The sequence below is a fragment of the Rattus norvegicus genome, chromosome 8, assembly GCF_036323735.1.
Source record: "Rattus norvegicus strain BN/NHsdMcwi chromosome 8, GRCr8, whole genome shotgun sequence".
In the NCBI taxonomy this organism is placed as follows: Eukaryota; Metazoa; Chordata; class Mammalia; order Rodentia; family Muridae; genus Rattus; species Rattus norvegicus.
This window is the reverse complement of record NC_086026.1, coordinates 89,804,656-89,816,733: the sequence shown is the minus strand read 5'-3', so window position 1 is coordinate 89,816,733 and position 12,078 is coordinate 89,804,656. Positions and strand designations below refer to the sequence as shown.

General features: G+C 41.5%; 1 protein-coding gene across 1 annotated transcript in view; it reads left to right on the top strand.

The window, feature by feature from the left end:
* The window catches only part of Filip1 (filamin A interacting protein 1), a 195,264-nt gene that overhangs the window by 20,039 nt on the left and 163,147 nt on the right, over positions 1–12,078 (top strand). The gene's annotated exons all lie outside the window — the stretch shown is intronic.

Sequence of the window (12,078 nt, the reverse complement as noted above, 5' to 3'; positions counted from 1 at the left end):
AGACTCCAAGCTCTTGCTGGTCATTTTGTCTGATTGCTACTACTACTCTAGTTCTCTAGAGCAAAGTTTGTCACCCATACACTCACTACTGATATTTTGGGCAGTGTGATTCCTCTCTGGGGGGCTGTCCTGGCATTGGATAGCAGCCCAAGCCTCCATGTGAAACTGAAAAATTTGTCTGGCCATTGCCAAGTAGCTGCTGGGTGGTGAAGTCTCTCTCGATTCAGAAGCGTTGCATCGGGGAGCCTTGTATTAAGTTAGTGTTCACATCTATTTATGACATAATTTCTAAGGCAGATTTTAATCCAACCCCACAAAAAGACAATGTGGGAATTTTTGTCGTTTTGGGGGAAACCAATCTGGTGTTGGACTAGTCCTGTCAGCGGGCCTGGACTGACACTGAGATGAGCTGTGTTCCTGATTCCATTCCTCAAGGCCTGTCCTTTCATTAACATCCACTGATTCACAGTTTTAAAACATCTGGAGGTTTACAGTGTTAGTGTGTAGATAAAGCCTCCTTGCTTCCATAATGTGTAGGTTTATTTTCTGACACATGTCAATTCACACTCAGATGTACTTGTTTTACAGATGACTGAATTTCCAAGGCACCAAAGAATCAAATAGTTTTTTTTGGGGGGGGCGGGGGAGGGAGATAAACAAGAAAAAAATTGGCCTTGAAACTGAAACATATTTTTCTTCTTTAGCAAAGCTATAGATAATTAAGTCAGCGACTTTTTTTTTTAAAAAGGAACATTTGTCCTTTCTTATATTCACATATTTGACAGTGTTTTTCAACAGTTTAGAATTATGTAGAAAAACCTAAGCAGTGAAATATGTTTTGCAAAGAAAGACATTTATGTTAAAACAAAGCTTATAACAAGTAACACATTGTAGGTAATGAAAATTGTCTGGACTAAACCTCACTGTCCTCATGCCCCCTACTGCTATTTCCTTAAAAGCTCAGGGCACTGATGCCCTGTCACCCACAAGATCACCACTAGAAGTAGAGGCGGTGGTGGAGGGGAGAGAGCTCTGGAGGTAAAACTCCTTCATTCTGGGGAAATATCATCCCACTAGTGGGGTCAGATGGTCACCTCTTCCCAAGGCTCTTTGTAACCAAGTGACATATTCAGATAGTGACGTCACGTTCTAGTTCTTTGTAAGAAAAGGAAAAAGGAGTTTCTTGCCCTCTTAAGGTCAACTGCAGCAGAATGACCACACCCTTTCCTTAGGTAAACCCCAAAGGAGAAAATATGCCCTCCCACACCACGAAAAATTTCTGTGCAGATCCCAAACACAGCTCATGGCTTAGAAGGAAATGTCACAGCAGGAGCCACAGCAGAAACACACAGGGACTGTGAGAATTAATACGGGATGGAGATAAAAGAGCAGAAAACCCACACCCTGTGCATAGCCATCAAAGGAAGCTTAGTTTGTTGGGGGAAAAAATACCCAAACTATAAGACGATCTTGTTCTTTTTTCTGTGAGCAAATAGTGCAAACTGATAATTCCTATAGTTGGGAGGCAGAGCCCAGCCAGAGGTACACGGTAAGATTATCTCAGACAACAAAAGTTGCAAAATGACAGGGATTAAGTTAGTGAACTTGAATTCAGACCCACACCATAAAAATACTGATATTCATTTTCTTAATTACATTATTCCAAGGCAAACTTACTGAAATCCTGAGTAGTAACAAGAAAGGTAAGCTATGCAGACAGGCTCACCTTACGTGGTTCAGCCTGGCCTGGAGCTAGCATCCTCGTACTTCAGCCTCCTGGGTGTGGGGATTACAGACAAGAACCACGTCTGGCCTAAGTATGAAGCTTTATGTTAAATATTGAAAATTATCCCAATGAGAAGTGAATGACCTTTCCCCTCATTATGAAATATAGTGAATTTATGAAGTTTAAAAGCGTAGAGAGCACTGGGGAGATAACCATCTTCTGTTCTTGTTGTAGTACGTGTTCTTCAGATATATACCATCCCACCCTACACTTTCAGGGAATTCTATAGAAACAATGTGCACACACAAAAAGCATATATATTTGTGCCTATCTCCTTTTGGGTACAATAGTCACCATTCAATTGTGTTTTCTTGCCTGCTGCTCTCGCCAACGTTTCAGTATAGCTCTTTCCAATTCACCAAATAACTCAATAACCTTCTGTATTGTTATTTTAATTTTATGTATATCTGTTAATTCATGTACACACATGTGTGCACCTGGGAGTACACACTTGTGAGTATGTGTGTGTGTGTGTGTGTGTGTGTGTGTGTGTGTGTGTGTGTGTGTGTGGGTTCAGAGTACAACTTTCAGGATTCTGTTGTCTTCTTCCACCATGTGGGTTCTGGGGATCAAAGTCAGGTTTTGTCTGCAAAGCAAACATTTTACAGATTGAGCTAGCTCCCTAAACATCATATTTTTTGAGGTAGGGTCTCATGTGTCCTAGGCTGGACTAGAACTCACTATTTAGCCCAGGATGGGGTTGACCTTTCAAATATCCCTGCCTGTACCTCCTAAATGCTGGGATTAAAGGCATGCAGCACAGGTATGCGCGCGCATGTGTTTGTGTGTGTGTGTGTGTGTGTGTGTGTGTGTGTGTGTGTGTGTGTGTATGTGTGTGTGTGTGTGTGTGTGCTGCATGTTAAGTTACATCCTCAGCCTGTACTGTACTGTTTTGTTTTTGTCTTTTAAAGAAGCATCTGGGAACTCATGATGGCAGAGGCAAACTTTGTTTTAAAATATTTACTGTTACAGAACAGTAGTAGTTACTTTTTTATTGTCTCATCCTACCGAGTGATTCTAACAGCCATGTGTCTGTTTGTAGTACACTTAATTAACACAAGGCTTCAAGAGAACTTTCTCCACTACTCTGATCCATTGTCGACTTGTCTTGCATGGGTTACTGAGAGGAAGACACGAGAGCCACAAAGTTCTCGGATCATTTAGAAACAGGCTTCTATTCCTGAATATTTGTTTAACCTCCATCAGAAGATGACTTACCACCCCATTTTCAGAAAAGAGGTGTGATGGTTTGTGTATGTTTGGCCCATGGAGTGACACTATTAGAAGGTGTGGGCTGGAGTAAGTGTGTCATTGTGGGTGTGGACCTTAAGACCCTCCTTCTAGCTGCCTGCAAGTCAGTATTCTCCTCGATGCCTTCAGATGAAGATGTAGAACTCTCAGTTCCTCCTGCACCATGCCTGCCTGGATGCTGCCATGTTCTCACCTTGATGATAGTGGACTGAACCTCTGAACCTGTAAACCAGCCCCAATTAAATGCTGTCCTTTATAAGACTTGCCTTGGTCATGGTATCTATTCACAGAAGTAAAACCCTAAGACAAAATAAAATAAATGCAAATACTGAGCTCAAGAAGGCTTGCTCAGATGAATGGCAGATTCACATGTTCAGAAGATGTCTCCCTGTTTTCAGTTGAATGTTTGATCATGTGACCACAGTGCTGATACACAGGCAGGGCTGCAGCAGCTCTTGTGCTCCTTGGCTGCCTAACTTCCATGATAGTTTCCTCTGTAGTTTCAAACAGGTAAACCATTTACTCATGAGCTTTGTAATAGCAGGAAGGGCATCTTTTCCAGTAATTGGTAAACTAACTGCTTCAGGCAGGCCTCTCTCTCTCTCTCTCTCTCTCTCTTCATGTTTATAATTTCTAGATTTTTAAAAAAATTTTTTTTATTTTTAAAAATTTTAATTTTTAAAATTTGCATATCAAATTTTCCAGTTTCCCATCCATAAACCCCTATCCCATCTCCCTTTCCCCTGCTTCTGTGAGGGTGTTTCCCCATTCATTCCCCAACCCCTTAGGCCTTCCTGCCCTACCATTCCCCTACACTGGGTATCGAGAGCCTTGGCAGGACCAAAGGTTTCTCCTCCCATTGGTGCCCAACAAGGCCATCCTCTGCTACATATGCAGCTGGAGCCATGGGTCTGTCCATGTGTAGTCTTTGGACGGTGGTTTTGTCCCTGGGAGCTCAGGTTGGCTGGTGTTGTTGTTCTTATGGAACTGCAAACCCCTTCAGCTCCTTCAATCCTTTCTCTAATTCTTCCATTGGGGACCCCATTCTCAGTTCAGTGGTTGGCTGTGAACATCCACCTCTGTATTTGTCATGCTCTGGCAGACAGGCAGGCCTCTCTAGTTCCCTTCTTATTGACTTTTTAAAAATTTAATTGTTAGTAGCATACTGATACTATAAATCTAATTCTCTTTTAATGTTCTCAAGTCACCATTGAAATTTCATGTGCCTTCTGTGGAAGGATTCAGTTAGACAAAGAGTTCAGCTCAAAAATGTTTTTTTTTTTTTTTTGATTCTTTTTTTCGGAGCTGGGGACCGAACCCAGGGCCTTGCGCTTCCTAGGTAAGCGCTCTACCACTAAGCTAAATCCCCAGCCCCTCAAAAATGTTTTTACCTACTATCTATCCATCCATCATAATTTGTGACTAACTGGCTTTATATTCCATTGCTTTGAATGCCCCTCCCCACCCCCACCCCCCATTTTTCCATCGTTAGCTCCTGAATGCAGGGATTAAGGTTGTGTCCCACCACACCCAGCTCTTATGTTCATAATGATATTATATTTAATATTTGTTGACTATGTACTTTTGTGCAAACAGTCACCAGTGTTTAAATGCCTTATATTAGAGAAAACCTAAAGTTTCCATGAGAGTCCATAGAGCAGCATCATGGGTAGCTGCTTCTTGCCATCAGCATCTGTGGCCATTTTGTTTCCTCTTCCCATAATAGAATGGTTAGAAGCAAATCTCAGACAAAAATCTAGTTTCCTCAGGTATTCATGTGTCTAGGGTTTTCCCACAGAATTAAAGCCTATAAACAGAAAAATTTGTGAATCATCTTGATGAATCTTAGTGGTTGCACTTACTGGTGTAACGTGTAAGAAGAGCAATACTCATGCCCTGTGAGCCTTCCTCCTGGCCAGTTCCAGTGGTGTCCTACCTTCCAACGGCGCTATGCATCCTTGCTCCCATGCTGCAGATTCTCATGGTCCAGCTATGAGCTATGTGGATGAAATCACATAGTGTACTTTTTGAGTCTGGATTCTTTCACAACATTTTGTTTGAGAGATTTTATCTATTGGCCACTGCAACCATGCAGATAAATATCATTCTCAAAGCTATGGAGTATGTCATTTTGTGACTGTCCTAACCTACCTCTTTCTGATAGCATCCTAGTGCATGACCTTATGTTCCTTTATTCATCTAACAGAATATGCAAATGAGGCTTAGTAGAAAATAATTTACTAAATTCATGGAGACCACAAGCAGTGGTGTTAGAACATTCAAGCTAGTTCTGCCTGATTCTAGGATCAGAAATATTAATGGCTTCACCCAAGCCAAAACCATTTTTGCTTATTTGTTTGGATTTATCTAGGTATCTAAACAGCATTCTAATAAAAACCTATGTGTTCTGTGGAGAAAAAAAACTCTGATTATTAAATGGAGTTGTGTATCCAGTTCCCAGTTTTCATATTTTATTCTCTGTTTTCTAGAGAGTCCCTGTACAATTTTGTAATTTTGGTTTCTTTAAAAAACACAGAAGTATTATAAGAATGTTTTCATTTTAATCCACAGGTTGGGATATACAGCTGCTTCAGATTGTCCACAGCTGCTGACTATGATTTGCCCCACGCTCTAGCAGGGGTGTGATTTTGCCAGCTGTAGATGGTTTCTGTGATTGTTTGACATTTGGAATTCTTGGGTCTTTTCAGAGGGTATATAAATGCTAGGGCCCAGGAAGGCTTGGGTAGTGGGTGTTTGTAATCGGTTGTTGTTGGTCCCTCTTGGTCGCTGTTGGTTGTGTTAAGTAGGTTCTTTTCACATAATGATCATATTTTAAAAGTAGATCTAAGTTAGATATTTTGACTGCAAAGATCAAATTTTCCCCAAGGAACTAAAGCCCCCTAATCAGCAGGAAGTAGCTAAAGATAATGTTACCCCACCACCACCACCCCCTCCCCACCCCCATCCCCCTCCACCCAACACACACTCTCATACACAAAGTAGCAAAAGACTGGCTACAAATTCCACTTTCTTTCAAAAAACATTGAATAAGATGCAGTAGTGCGCACCTGCCGTCTTGGCACTCAGGAGACAGGAGGATGGACAGAGCCCTGCCTGACATATAGTGAGATCTTGCCTCAGAAAATCGGGAGCAATAGCAACCACAAACAGTTAAAAGTCATCTGTTGAAGTTCAGAGTGTTGAGTAAGAGAGGGGCATGGCTGTGGTGTAAGGAGAGGGAGCAGGAAGCGTATGCTGGACAATGTTGTCCAAGCTCCTTGAAAGTGGGATGCTGGCATCTGTCACTGCAGAACATGATCCTGTCACAACATGCATGCTCCTTTCTTGCTTGCTCTCTTGCTCCTTTGTTTTTTAAAAAATGATATAGGTTTTATGTATATGAGTGTGCACATGCCTGAATGTATGTATGTGTACTATGTGTGTGCATGGCACATGCTACAGAGGACAGGAGAGGGAATCAGACATCTTGGAATTGGAGTTAGGGATAGTTGAGAGCCACCATGTGGTGCTGGGAACTGAACCTAGGTCTTCTGCAAGAGCAGCCAGTGCTCTTGGCTCAGGAGCTGCCTCTCCAGCCTTGCTTTCCTGCTTGCTTGTATTCTTGCCCTGCTCTCCACTTTCTTTTTTAAACTTGGAAGACTGAGGCAGGAAAACAAAAGGATCTGAGGCCAAACTGGGCTATATTTGGTTCTCTCTGTCCACTATGTGTGGGTCCAGGGAATCAAACTCAGGTTGTCAAATGCTTTTGCCCCTGAGCTAGCTCTCAGAACCTAAAGTTCTGTAACCTCTTTTGAAAATCGTTTTATTTTTCATGCATATGAGTGTTTTGGTTGCATGCATGTATGTGTGCCACATATGTTCCTGGTGCCCTTAGAAATCAGAAGAGGAAGTCAGATCCCCCGTAAATGGAGCTGCAGATGATAATTGCCGAGAAATCTGGACCTCGGGACAAGCAGCCTTGCTCATAACCTCTGAGCCGCCGCTCCAGCCCCAAATTCTGCAAAATCTTAATAGCATGAGAACCACATTAACAGCAAATGGAAAACCTGATTATATCCAGATAAACAAAACAAAACAAACAAACAAACCCCAGCATTGTTCTGGCACCAAATAACCAAATGTAAATTTCTCTCCAATGCCCTTTTGCCTTTTCTTGTTGTTGTTTGTGCCTTTGTGAGGTTTTGGTTATGAACACATCACTCATAAACATTTTTCAATTCTTATCAAACCACAGACCCAGGGTGTCTTTTTAAAAGACATTTTTAGAATTTCCCTGAGCAGTGAACTTGTTCATCCCCAAGCCATTATGAATCACTCTTTAAAGAGAAAGTGCTAAATAGCTCACACATACACATTTTTTAAAATTAGTCATTCCATTTGTTTACATCTCAAATGATATCCATCTTCCTGGTTACCCCTCCACAATTTTTAAAATAAGATTTATTTATTTATTCATTTATTTATTTATTATATATAAGTACACCATAGCTGTCTTCAGACACACCAGAAGAGGGCATCAGATCTCATTATATATGGTTGTGAGCCACCATGTGGTTGCTGGGAATTGAACTCAGGACCTCTGGAAGAGCAGCCAGTGCTCTTAACCACTGAGCCATCTCTCCAGGTCCTCATTTTTTTTTTAAAACTATGCTTCTAATGGGATTATCTTGATTTCTGTCTTCAGCACTATTGGGTTTGAAATGAACTTTGTTAGGGCTTGAGACATAGCTGAGGATAGAACACTTGCTTAACACATGTGCCCTGGACTCAAGCCCCAGTACCACAAAACAAAACATTTTGTTGTTGTTGTTGTTAAAAGTCTGTGTGTTCAGAGGTAGTAAAGTCCATATGGTTTAGCTGTCAGAGATCATGTAAGTAATTACTGTACTTACTATAATTACTGAATACGGGAGAGAACTACGAGGTTGAAACCACACATTTTCAGAGCCGTACTCTCTGACATAAGTACTGGTTCTACTACTTAACAACCAGTTTGTGACCTTGGCTCACTTACTTTGTGTCCCCGCGCCTGGATTTCGTTGCCTTCCACATGTAGGCAATTGTTCCTACGTCGTAAGATTGCTGTAAGACTTAAGCAAGCCAGTGCATGTCAAGTGCTCAGAACTCTGCTCAGCTTCTGCAAGCATTCAATGGATGGTAGTTCTCTATTTTCCTTTTTGTTTTTAGAAATACAACATCCTCTCTTTCGAAGTTTTTATTTTTATTTACGTGTGTGTGTGTGTGTGTGTGTGTGTGTGTGTGTGTGTTTATGCCATAGAGCAGGTGAGAAGCCAGAGGATGACTTACTGAAGTCAGTTCTCTCCTTCCAACATGTGGGTTCTAGGAACCTAACTCAGACCGTCAGTCTCGAGGGTAAGCACCTGTATCTGCTGCCACCTCTTCAGCCTAGGCTATATGTTTGTTTGAGACAGGTTTTCATGGTATAGCCATGGCTGTCCTAGACAGAACTCACTATGTAGACCAGGTTGCACTCAAACTCACAGAGATCCCCTCGCCTCTGCTGCTTTCCACGTTCTAGGCTTAAAGTTGTACACTATCATGCCCAACTTCAGGAGATAATAGATGCTAGTTCAATAATTTTTTAATTTTTATTTTTATTACTTGTATATTTTTATAATTTCACAAAGTATACTTTGCATTGTGACACTCTCATTTCCTATTCCCCTACCACTCCATTCACCCTTCCTTGCCCACTAATTACTCTCCCTCTCTCAAGTACACATCTGTCTGTCTGTTTGATCTACCAAGATGAACCAGGCCCATACGTCTGTGTGACCAGGGTTTTAGAGCTCTGTATTGGAACCTGGTTGACTCAGAAGAAGATAGGCAACTAAAGACTGGGGTTCTTCTGTCTCCCAGAATCTACAGATACTCTATGGTTCGGGAGCCCTTCACTCTTCTTTAACTGATTGTTGGTGGGACTGGCATTGTGGAGGCTCAGTGCTGGTAGCTACAGTTCATAGGAACTAACGATTACAATGGTTGAATCAAGACTACAGAGTGTTGCTTCACAGCCGGTTACCAGTCGCTCAGTTCTTATGAAGTTCCCACTCCATCTCCTGGGCTGTCTTAATTTGCTTTCTATTTCTGTGATAAAACACCACAACCAAAAGTAACTTGAGGAAGAAAGGGTTTATTTCTGCTATTATCTTATCGTCTATCATGAAGTCAGCACAGAACTCAAGGCAGGAACACGGACACAGGAACTGAAACAGAGACCATGGAGGAATGTGCATACAACCTGGTCCAGGGGTAACACCTTCCTCAGAGGGCTGAATCTTCCCACATTAGTTAACATAAGTCCTCCACAGACATGCATGCTGGTCAAGCTTGTCTAGACAGTCCTTCATTGAGATTCTCTTTCCAGGTAACTCTAGACTGTGTCATGCCGACAATTAAATATAAACATCGTGGTGACTGTATTGGTCAGGGTTCTTTAAAGTCACAGAACTTATAGAATGTCTCTCTATATTGAGGGAACTTATTGTGATGACTTACAGCCTGAAGTCCAACTAACCCAACAATGGGCAGCTGTGGATGGGAAGTCCAAGAACCTAGTAGTTGCTCAGTCCCACGAGGCTGATTGTTTCAGCTGCTCTTCTGTAGAAGTAGATTCCAACAGATGTGCTGGCAAGTAAATGCAAGCAGGGGAAGAGTGAGCCTTCTTTCTTCTAATGTCCTTATGTAGGCCTTCAGCAGATAGTGTGTACCAATATGCCTAGATCTGGGTCTTGCTAGCCCAGGATAACCTTGAATTCAGAGATCTCTGCTTCAGTCTCCTGGGATTAGAGGCATGTACTACCTTGCCCGATCGTAAGCTTTCCTGGCCACTATGCCTCAAGATCTTCATGCCAAGATCTAGGTCAGAAACTTGTGTCTTCCAGCCTCAAAATCTGGATCACAGTTGAGTCCTCCAATTCTGGATTGCAGTTCATTCCAGATATAGTCAAGTTGACAACCAGGAATAGTCATTACAGTGACCAAGATTTTTTTTTTTTGTATCCGGAAATCTATTATTTTTGCAGGAAATTTAAACATTAAAAATGTTTGACTTTTAACCCGAGTGTCTCTTTTCATCATTTTTATTTATAATTATTATTGTTGTTATTTCATGGTTACTTTGAGACAAGTCTCAGGTAGCCATGGCCGACCTCAAACTCAGTATGTAGCTAAGGTTGGTTTTGAATTGCTGATCCTACTGCCTTAGCCTTCCGAGTATTGGGAGGACAGTCATGTGCAGGAACACTTTACTTTCTTTCCACCGTGTGCATCTGGCTAATGATGATCTAGTTGTGTACACAGAGCCTGGAGGCACTTTTGTATGTGTTAAGCTTTCCTTTTTCTTTGAGAAAACCTTTCAGAACCACCAGGAGTGAACTGGTTCGTCCTTCCATCCTTCCATCCATCCATCCATTCATTTTTACAAAGGCAGAGATAACTTTGAACAATACACACACTCCTGACATCCGTACCACACACAACAGTTCCAAGTTGAAAACCACCAAAGAGAGCTCTGGGAATGTGTCATTTCACCGCTGTAGAGTTGGTCTTTGGTTGGCTCCAATCCACAATGCAGCGAAGAAGAGTGGAAACAGCCCAGTGTGCCTGTACATTCCACCAAAAAATAATGTGCTAGAACATTCCAGCAAAAGAATAATGGGCCTATTTCTTCTGTAAATATCCATAAGGGGCTTTTGGATTTATTTTGTTTTGTATTATGGAAAGTGGATTCCTTGATATTATCGGATATTCAGCAAGGAATAAGAGATATTTTCTGCTACTGATAGGCTTAAACTTAAATCTCAGAGTTGGGCACTAAATATCAACAGAGCATATCTGTGTGGAACATTGATCATGAATGACACCTCTCTAGTCTTGTACGTTGCCAATGTAAACATACCAGTCAGTCACAAATGTATTGAAGAATGTAATACATCTTTATGATGGAAAATCACTAAATCACTATGGTTTTTAAAATAAACAAGGGGGGAGATTTGGTTTTAGAAATGGATCTAGAGATAGTGTGCTGACAGCTATTTCATTCACTTGCTTTTTCTCCAAATGATAGCAATCTGCAAAAAAAAAAAAAATCTTCATGACTCATCCTTGAAGTTGGGAAATTAAGCTTACTCTTCAAGAGGTTCCCAGAGTGCTCATACTTGAGACCGTGGGAGAGGATACAGCTGAACAGTCATGTATGAACAGCATGTGCTGAAAATCAGGTCCTCATCAACTGTGCACAAATCACAAATTTCTAATAATTTTTAATGGCACTGCTTCCTCTGTGGGTAATGTAGGAACTACTTTAGTCTGAATAATTGTTCCCGAAGGAAAAGCCTTCGAAATAAATTCACAGTATGCACTCACACATACATACACACGTAAACACATGCATGCATACATACATACATACATACATACATACATAAACACACACACACGATGGGGGAGGGAAAGAGGGGGAGGGGAAAGAGAGAGGGAGACAGAGAGACACGAAGACATAGCAACTGAGAGAGAGAGAGCCTGTGAGCATGTGCTATAAGTAGAATACTAATCTGTTATGTTTGCGTGTCTAGTATAATTAAGAACAGTTTAATCAGCTGGGTGTGGTGGCTCATGCCCTCCTTCAGCACACAGGAGTTCAGGAGGCAGAGGCAGGCAGAGCTCTGTGAGGTAGAGACCAATTTGGTATACACATCCAGAACAGTCAGCACTACAAAGAGCCTGTCTCAGGAGAAAAAAAAACCAAAAGAACGTAGTTTGAAGGTGGCAACAGTCTGATTATAAGTCACATTCTGTATGTTTTGGCTTACTACTGCATTGTTTAAAGCTAATAGCAATAGTGGTCCGCTCATCCAAGGGCTAAAGTAACAGCAGGGGATTCACTTTCCATAATACAAAACAAAACAAATCCGGAAACCCTTCATGGATATTTGTGGAAGATGTAGCCCCATTATTCTTTTGCTGGAATGTTCTAGTACATTATTCTCTGGTGGAAT